The sequence below is a fragment of the Phaethon aethereus genome (genome assembly GCF_964289735.1).
Source record: "Phaethon aethereus genome assembly, chromosome: 12".
Classification (NCBI taxonomy): domain Eukaryota; kingdom Metazoa; phylum Chordata; class Aves; order Phaethontiformes; family Phaethontidae; genus Phaethon; species Phaethon aethereus.
The window spans coordinates 16,142,915-16,153,690 of record NC_138588.1 but is presented as its reverse complement, the minus strand read 5'-3'; positions in this window follow the sequence as shown (position 1 = coordinate 16,153,690).

The window sequence follows — 10,776 nt, the reverse complement described above, 5'->3', positions numbered from 1 at the left end:
TGATAAATGCTACCTAGGCCTCCATGTCTAGCAGTAAATTCTTATCTTTTTCATCAACTATTTGTTTCTGAAGAAATCGCATGAAAATCAAATAAAGTCAGGCTATTACAGCAAGATCTTACCTCCTGTGCTATATCTTCTTTTGGAGGAGTAGAGTATTAGCAATTAAGGGTATCATGAGCCAATGCAATCAGGACTTGCTTATGATTTCACAAAACCATTTCAAGACATGGAAGAGCTTACACAAACCAAATAAAAATTCCACAAATGTATGCTCAGCTCTAATCACCAAAACACAGACACTTAAAAAAGTACATAGAGCCTTAGCACCTGTCCATTTCAGTAAAAGTTACAAACCTACATACCTCTCAAGATCCTGGCCTACATTTCTGAATGAACGTTGCTTCCTTGTTCATCAGTCAAAAAATATCTGACAAGGTTTTGTGGGGTTTTTTTAATATGGGTTAAGAAACAGAATACCAACTTTGCAAACAAAACAAATGACGTTATAACAAACCCTATTACACACACAAATAAAACTCATTTCCGCAAGGGAAAATTTGTGACAAATTTTCAATGAGACAAAACCCAAAAGAGTGCTGCGGCTTCCCGCAGTGAAGATACTGCTTTGTGCGTCAACGAGGCACTGGGGGGGGGGGGGGGGGGGCGGGGGAAGAGGCAGCGTGAAGTTCCCATCCGCCTAACTGCCCCCGCGCCCCCTCCGGCCAACTCCGCCGCCAGAGGCGGCCCGCCCCGCCGCAGGCCGGCCACCGCTGCCGCCACCGGTACGGGGCAGGGCGGGGCTGGGCTGAGGAGAGGAGGGGAGCCCACCGCCCCCCTCCTGGGTCCGGCGGGCCCCACCCGCCAGGAGATAATGCCCCGCCGGGAGCGGGGCAACACCACGGCCCCGCCCCCGCCGCCCCCCGTACCTGAGACAGTAAGGCCGAAGGGGAAGAGGCGGGTGCCGTCGGCGCCCTGCTCAGGGCCGGAGAGGAAGGGGCACCGGAGGGACCCGCGTCGCTGCCTGGCGCGGCCCAGGAGGCCACTGCCTCTTCCTCGGTGGCGCCCCGCACCGCCGCCCGCCCCTCGCGGCGCCGCTGCCCCCCGGCCTGGCCGCAAGCGCCGGGCCCCGGTGACACGCCGCGAGGCGGGCGACGTTTTGTTGTTGCGCAGCCCCCTCCGCCGCCGCCGCCGCTCCCTCCCCAGACGCAGCGCGACACTCGGTGCTGCTTTACAGCAGACCGCAAAGCGCAGTCGCGCCGGCTCGCGCCCCTCCTCCCATCAGACGCCGCTCGCCGGGCCGCGCCCCCTGCTGGCGGAAGAGGTGGCGCACAGCCGGGCTCCCCTCAGTCTCGGATGCCCGGCCCGTGCCCGCGGCACGAAAACACCGCCTCCGCCACCCTCAGCGCCTGCTTGCCCTGAAAAGGACAGCGAAGATCTGAGCAGACGTCGGGGAAGGCAGCTCAGGCGGGAAGGCAGCAGGCAGCCGCCGCTGCCCGGTCCCCGGCCAGCCTCGCTCTACCCAGCCCCAGCTCGAGGGCAGCGATGCTGCTGCTGCATTTCTCCTAGATCTTGTATAAAAGCATTATTTTTCTACCCAGAGATGTCTCCTCCTTTTGCATCACGGTGGCTGATGGCTGCTCAGCTGTAGCTAAGCCGTCGAAGTTGAACCGTGAGCTACCCGGCGTCTCCGCGGCGCTGCCCAGTCTGCCATGGCTACCTGCGTTAGACCACGGTGACGGTCCTTCACCGTCGCCGAGCCTGGTGCCTCAGGAGCTGCATTAGTAATGTATCTTACCGCCTTTCTCGGAGCCAAACAATAGATGCAGCTGCTCGGAAATGCAGGCAAATTGCATTTATTCTCTTTAGAAATAGGCATTTAATTTGCATTTACTGCAGTAATGTGCTTACTGACTTACGAGCCGGCGAGTCTGCCCACTCTGCTTATGTACCATTGTACCACCTATGTCAATATACCTTATAAGGAACTTCTCCAGCTGAGTTATGTGCCTTCTGTACAGCGACCAAATCTCACACCTACCTAACAGCACAGTAAGCATCACGACTTTGTGAATTCTCTCATTCAGCAGAAAGCCTGAGTGTTTGTTAACTTCATAACTGCCCAAGTTTGCCAAAGGCCGTATCTTTCTGCCAGAGACGACTTTTCATCAATGTTAGCGTACACGCTCAAAACACTTCCCGCTTAAAACACTGTATAGAAAAGGGTTCTGTACTGTCAGTGACCAACAGATACATGAAAATAAGATTTTGGAGCAGAAAGGTGCAGTTTAATCTACCAGTAGTTAAAGATATTACTCAGAATGCACTGCCACCACAGAGTCACCAGTATACAAGAGTTCTTAAATGTCTGGAGGAGCTAAACAACCTTCATGCATCATTACAAAATGGTCATCAATTCCCAATGGTCATTGGGAAAAAATGCATTTTGAGACTATTAATTGAATGAGTTTCTGAATGAAATTTCCTTAAAGCAAAAGCAGATAAAACAACACAGAAACTATTTCTCAAACAAAGAAAAAAGGCTTTAAGGAAAGACTCTACTTCAATAAATGCCTACCTCAAAAAAAAGATGTATTTCTAGGGACAGGGAAAAAAACAACTAAGCAAAGGACTACCTGAATATGTGAAAAAGCGTAGAAACAAAGTGCAAAAGGTGCTAAGACAATGTAAATTATATGAAAATAAACAAGTTTTTCAGCTTTATGCATAATGCAAGAGCAAAGGAAAAAGCAAGACCCACACGGAGTGAAGGCAGGAAAAAGGGTCACTGGTGATTTTGTGTGGTTCCAGAACCAAAGCAACAATTCACTTCAGTTTTCAATAAAGACAAAAATACAGGTCATCCAGCACTAACTCATTACCTTGTTCTATACATCTTTTTGGGGTGTTTTTGATTCTTTAAATCAAGGAAATACAGTATGTTGCATCCAGTAAACAATGACATTGGACACATATGAAATAACCACTGAACCTGTGGAGAATGGGTAGCAGTATAAATATTGGAAACATGACTAAAACACTCAACAGGAGATAGCAACAGTGTAAAGAAGGTCATATCCCATTCAATGGAGGTCACCAATACCTTGATCATGTATGCAATTTTAATATTTTTTATTAATGACTGGAACCACATTAATAAAAATCTGCTGGGGCATATCAAGATAAACATGGTAAGAATTGAATGACCTTGAAGACCAGACTAATAGGAGAAAGGTGAAAAAAAGCAGAGTAGAATATAAAGAATGTACACTTGAATATTAATGACTAAAAGTTTTGGTATATATTGGGTATTTGTTAGGTAGAAGACAGTAGGATGAGAACTTCAATAAACTATGTAATTAAGAAAATGACCAACAGCCAACAACATGATGTAGACATGAAAAAAGCAAACATGTCTGTATAATATTTTAGCCTGAATATTTTTGAGAGAAAGAGGTTTCAGTGTTGTTGTAAAAATTATTCCTGATGTAGTCTTACAACTACTTTATCCACCTTTTTTAAAAATGTATTCAGGGAAGATGAACTCTAATCTTAACAGGACACGCAAGGGAACATAGCATATATGAGAGGAAGATAATTACATTTGGCTGGATTACCTTAAGAAATGAGACAGAGAAGCATTCTCTATAAGCTGATCAGAGGCTAACACCAGTAAAAAAAAATACACCAACTAGTTATGTATTTGCCTATTTACTTAATAACTGTTTTGAACACTCATGCCAAAGATGACAGAAAGGTAGTTATTGGCAGAGAAAATGTACAGTCACTCTATGCTCACCAACTGAAAGACATACAAAGACCATTTCAAAAACAAAATACAGAGGGCTATAGAGTAGCTAGACATTTCAGTTCACAAATTACAAAGCAATTCAGGGTAAGTATAGATGTTCTTGATTTTCTCCCAGTACAAAGTCAAGAGTAGCCAGATGATCTGTAAATGATTTGGTAGACCCTTCCTCCTTGGGTAAATTCAAATAAAGGCAGAATTTCTAGGGTCTTTATTAGCTATAACTTCCTAATTCATGTTTCACTATGGGCTACCAGCTGATAAGAATCTAGTAAGTTGTGGGCTAGCTCACCCTTAAACTAACACTTAATAGAAATTAGTTTGTCAATTATTGACTGGTTATTAACATAATTTTTAAAGAAAAGTGATGGACAAAATGCATTTCAATGCCCAGAATTACTCACAATTATTTTTAAATAGTGGGCTTTTTTATTTTTTAAGTCCTATCTATGCCCTTTGATATATTTATTAAAGTTACTTCTCCCATTATTTCAGGATCTCACAGAGACAGACATTTGTCTTGAAGATACCTTATTGGTTCCTTGGACAAAACCAAAAGATTCTCCTTCTCACACTTCTCAACTACAGAAAACCAAAAGGTTAAATCGATTCATTCTAAATCACTAATGCACATTCCAGAATAGCTTTCAGGATAGGGTGTCATCAATCCATACTGAACTCTTCAACTTCTAAGTAGCACTAAACAAAACCATTTATATGCGCACCCCAGGGCCTGGCAGAACTAAAGACATAGGGAAGAAACTATCTTATCTAAGATCAAAATAATGCCAACGAGCAGGAGATTGCACTTTGTATTTTTGGAAAAAAAACAAAAATCAAAGCAAACCCCTATACTGAGGTACCGTCAGCCGCTCGGCTTCAGAGTTGGACACAGTTCTATGCAGGAATGGTGTTCCAGTTTGCTCGCTCACAAATGAAAGCTAAGCATAGCTTTTTCCAGATGCAAACACCAGCTTCTGGAACACAGTCCCACTGGGCATGTGGCCAAGAAGCAAGCTGCACACTTTCAGAAAGAGGTGTCTTTGCTCCAAGCTCTGTTAACTGCAAGCCTGGTAGTGTCCAGGACAGTATGAATAGTATACATTTAGAAATCTCCTGCCTATATACAGGAGTATCTATCTCCTGTCACAAATACAAGAGGAGCTCAAAAATCACTTGCAGCCAGGGTACTAATCTAGATGAAACAGCCCATCCTTGACATTTACATCATATGTAGCTGTGTAGACTTAAAATGGACCATACTTAAGCATATATTTAAATGTTTGTAAGTGTTAAGTCAATTTACAATTACTAGCAATATTAATAAACTGTAAAGCCTCTTGTGGCAGTATGTTGTGAGGATAATATAGGAAAAAAAAAAAAAAATCACTAAAATTGTGGGATTGATATTCAGATGATACAAACTGTCACAGCTCCAGTCACTCCAGATGAAGATATATCAGTGAAAAACAGAGAAATAGGGAAGATAATAAAAAATACTGCAAGATGTGTATGATGAAAAATTGCTAGTAGGAAACAAGAAAAGATTGATGCATTTGCAGAGCCAAAAATAAAACCCAACAGCTCTCTGTGCTATATATTTTACAATGATAAATACAGGAAATTTTCTAATGTGATTGATCCAAGAGCTTTCAAAAGCTCTCGAAAAACACCACACACCATTCAGGTAACTGTACATTTTTAAGATATATGGAAGAACAAAATACCCTACATTACAGTAAAATGTAGATATAGAAATGACCCATTAGTTACTCATTTAATTTAACATTCTACAGCCTAGTAAAGCTTTGAAAGGTCAGAAGCAGCATTTTCACAATACATTAGTTCAGAAATTATGCAAATCCCTACTAAGGTCTCAAGCAGTTAGATATTCTAAGATATTTTAAGTATTTAAGTTGTCATATAAGACATACATATACATACATAAGACAACATATAAGAAGGTATGGTATACACAATTACTCAGAAATAACTACTTTGTTGATGGTATTTTTAAGGGTCTTTTTCTTATAAAAAAGCAAATATGCCATCAATCTGTTAACAGAAAGATCACATGAGATATTCCTTTATATTCTTTCAGTGCTTGTACAATAATGGGGCCAAATATATTTTTGTGTTTTAATGATAAAACAGCAAGCTATTTTTAGGGCAATTAGGTTTAAACCAAACAAAAGCATCCTGCATTTAATGATCTGATTTTACACTAAGAAATTCAACAGCTATTTCCTAGCATGTACATATAATTTCAGTAGTAAAATAAAGTAGCTGTGTGTGATTTACAAGTAGATTATGTTCTTCTCCTTACAATTCTTCCACAGAACAGCAATGACAGCTACTTAAGAGATCAGAAATTCATTTCTACAACCTTCTGACAGCTCATCATACAGTATATCAATAATACTATACATTTGGAGTGGAAAAGCTATTTTTTATATCAGTGCTGCGTATTAAATTATCAGTGATTGTTAATCTCAAAAGTATCTATTGTCATGCATTCACTGAAAATGTCTCAAATATTATTCATTCTTGCTTTGTCTGCAGGGGAGAGAAATAGCGCAGCAAACATACCAGCTGATAATTTTTAAACATAAGCTTGATCACAGGTTTGAATACTGTCAGATTGATATCAGGAATTACTAAAAGCGAAGTTTGAAATTGTAGTAACCAGGCAATGTAACATGAAAACTGGGACAAGACTCAGTGCCTTTCAAAGTAAAAGGGACTTTTCCTGTTGATTTCAGTTAATCTAGCATCAGCCCGATGTCTCATTTTTTTTTAAAAAAATGTTAGATCCAGAAAGGAACTGAGTCATTGCATCATTTATTGCTGTAATAACTAGCTTTGATGTAGTCAGCACCCAAAGTAGAATCCAAAATACTGTATTAGAAACTTGGATTTCTGAAGCAAACAAACAAAAGCCTAAAGTTAAAGTGAAAACACACATGACAAAAATCAGTTTTTAAACCGCCAGTATGTTAAGCAGAAAACCGCATACAGCTTTGCTGATAAAGACATGGAAGAGCAATGCATCTCAAATGATACAGGATCCTGTTTAATTGTAGGTAGTTTATTTGGAGGTGACCTTCTAGCATCCCTAAAGCCACCCCTTTCCTTAAACCAATATATCTTCTTTTTAGAAGGAAATATGGACAAACGGGTGGCTGTGTGAAAAGGAGAAAACTGGGACAGCCTGTTCAACTCTAGGTGAATGCTCTAGCCAGGTCGCTTCCTTACAAAAAAAAGGCATAGAAGTAGTTCTTGTTTTAAAAATATTGAATATCACCGCATAAAATTGCAGAGCTCAATCATGTTAAAACTGCACAGAGTTTACCAACTGCATTAAGCTGTAAAAGATGAAATAGCTAGCGTTTGGTCCTCCATTATGCCTCAGTGTGAGGTTGGCATTAGACTGGCTAGCACTGCTGAAACTGGGATAATCTTCTATGCAGAAAAAAGCAGAGTTACAGAGCCCAGGGAAAACCACCAAAAATCTAAGGATCTTCACAACTTTCAGGTGTCTCACATGCAAGACAGACAAAAAAGAATTTACAGGAGCAGAGTTTTGGAATTCTGTCTTTGTTGTCTTTTAAATGTGACTATCTGGGCCAAACATTTCTCCTCTTTCAAAGTTTATTACCATTTCCTAATCGAACTTTACAATAGATTCCAGAACCTAACCGTATAAAACAATCTTCCGTCTGAAAACTAGTAGGCATTTCAAGAGACTACAAAAGGACAAATAGAGTATTTTCGTTTTTAAGGAAGAAAAAAAAAAAAAAAAGTCAAACAAACAGGAAATTAGAAACCAGACAACTTAATTAAAATTCCTGGACAAATTAACAATATTTGTAGATACCTAGAAAATAACAATGTGATAAATAACAACCAACGTGGTATGTTCATGACAACCTATCAAACCAACCTAATTTCCATATATGGTTCCACAGACGTGAATAAACTGAAGATCTTCACTTCAGCAAGGCTTTTGACATTCTGTTCCATTTACATTTTCATAAGGAAGATAAGGAAATTTGATCTGGACAGAAACTACATAAATCTGGTGCAAAATTGCTTGTACTCAGACTACCCCTATTAGTAGTTTACTATCAATCTGTAACTTTACATCAAAGAAAAGTCCTCATACATTTCAATATTGTAATATCTTTAGGTAAAGGCGTAGAGATCATGCTGATAAACCTGCAGCTGACACCAGGTTGAGAGGTACTACAAGTAACAGAAGTCAAGATTAGAGTTTGCAATCATTGCGAGGGGAGGGAATTCTATAAACAGAAGTGTGAAGTTCTGCACTTCGCAAGAAACAATCAACTGCACAGAAAAGAGATATTGTAATAAACTTGCAGAAAAGAAAGCAATAGGTAGAGTGGATCACAAGCAGAACATGCCAACGAGTTTATGAGGTTGAAAAAGGCATACATCCTACTGAGATGCATAATCAGAAGTGTTGTCAGCAAGACAACTTCGAGAAGTTGTGGAAAGACTGGACAGGAGCTACAGGGGTGCAATAACAAAAGGTCATGTGTTTCAGAGCTCATGATAAAAAAAGGGAAACGATCCATGCTTTTAATAAAAAAAAGAGACTGAATAAAAAATATGGTAACAGTCTTAGTTTATGTAAAAGGATGCTGCAAAAAGAAAGAGAAGACTGTCCTTTATATTCACTTTAAATAAGAAGGCTAAATTGCAGCAAAAAGGATTTAATCTAGACATGTGAAAAAGGATAATTAAGGACTAGACTAGACTGCCTGAGGAATGAGTGGAATCTGTGTTTAAGAACAGGTTAGGCAAACACCCATCAAGGTTGTTTTCATAATAGCCTACTGTGCCTTGAGGCAGGAGGATGACAGAGAGTAAGTCTTAAGGTCACTTTTGGCTCTGCTGGTTGCTTTTTATTTGGAGGGTGGAGGCGTAGGTTAGGTGTACAGCGTTGACATCTACATGACATCAACCAACAAGCAGTGAGGTTTTGGCAAGTCAAGCAACCCCAATAAAACAGTGCGAGTGCTATATTTGTTAGCCCTCTTATCTTCGTTCCTGAAAAAGTAAACTTGTCTTCACCAATACTAGAATCTTACCAGTGGGTTTTGCGTGTATTTGTGCAACAGTTTACGGCAGTAAACTTTTGGGACTTTGTTGTACTGCTGAATACAAAATAATATGCAAAGTAAATACATTTGTGACCTTTTCATGTACTGTTTAAATGTTACACAAACACAAAAATCTGTTTCTGTAGTCTAAAGTTGACCTAAAAAGTTAATTTATTAACCTCAAAGTCAATCCTAATGTATTTGATGTTAATGGAAATGTTATCACAGAAGATAGCATAAACAAGGATATATACTCCTTTCTTATTTAAGATTGTTCTTTTTATAAAATCTTGGTACCAAGTGCAACAGCAGCATTATATCTAAAACATACATCCAATTATCAGTCCAAACTGTGTTTTCTTTTAGACTTTCATGCATGCTTAACTTTTAAATACATGGATATTAGTCTTTTTTAACTGATAACCAGTTAAGCAAAGTATTATTGAAATACTTAAAGTGCATTTTGAAAATAAAGAAGAGGATGATGTTAAAAATCTTTGTAGGATTCAGGACTAAATTTGCACAAAAGGTTGTTTAACCAAGGTTTATTAAATAAAACAAACCCTCATTCATTTTTATCAATATGCAGTTTCTGAATGAAGAGACAGAAAAAGAGGATTGTTGTGACAAACTGGTTCAGGTGTACCTAAATTCATAGATTCTGCCTCATTTGAAGATTTAATAGCAGCTATAACATCAAATATTGACAAAATAACTTCAAGTGTTCCCTACAAAAAGTGAATGAAATGGTAACTAAGAGGTAACACCTTCCACCACCTGGTACCAATACAGCCTAACAAATCAAAAGGTACTTTATTTGTTAACAATTTAAAACGTTAGCATTGTACTTCTAGAATACTTCCGATAAAAAAAAAAAAAACTGTTATGCAAATAGATCTACTTCTCCCCAGACTGTTCTTCCTCTAATCTTTAAAATCATTGGAGTTGATTACAGGAACTACTATTTCACTTGAGTAAAACTGGTAAAATCGGCATCAATTACTTAAGCATATTTCCTAACCTCTGTGAAGTCAGTGGCCAGAGCAAGCAAGAAGGTACAGCCTAGCTTGCTAATGCGGACGGAGAAGCACCAATAATATGTAAATAAATATTTTGCTTTTATTTCGGAAAAAAAAATTTAAAATAACAAAAAAATTATTCTGCCGTGAATCCAATGAACGCTTCATCACAAGAGCTAACAAACCGAAACAGCAGATAAGTAGATGTGCCTCAGCAAAGCTTTCAAAAAACCCACAAAAAAAGAGAAAACTCGCAGCAGTTTCCCGCCCTGGGAGACCACCGCCCGCCCGCGCGGCCGGGGGCGCCGAGCGGCGGCTCCGAGCTCCCTTAGGGTCCCGCTGGAACCTCACACTGTTCGCACTCGATCGAACTCGCCACACGTTTGCGCTCCGGCACACATGCAGTCACCGCACACTTAGTAAACGCTGTTTTTTTAGGAACACGCCCGCAGCTGCGGGAAGAAAGAAAGTCTTCAAACACAAGCCCACACAATCACGGTTAGCGCGGTGCTTCCTCGGGCCGGTCACAGCCCAGAAGCCGGCGACACCTCCCCGCCTCATCGCAGGCCCGCGGCCCCAACGCGTTCCGCCAGGCCAAGCCCGGCCCGGCCCGGCCCGGCCCGGCCCCGCCGCCGCCCGCACCGCCCCGGGGCACCTCATAGCTCTCGGCGCCGCTCCCTGCAGAAACAGTAGGCCAGCCCCAAGCTGTGCCAAGCCCTGGCCCGTCCTTCCTGGGCGGGCTCCGCAGGGCCGAAGCGCAGCCCAGCACCTCCCGCCCGCCCGGCCCGCCCGCCGCCAACCTCTCGCGGGGAGGTCCCGGGGC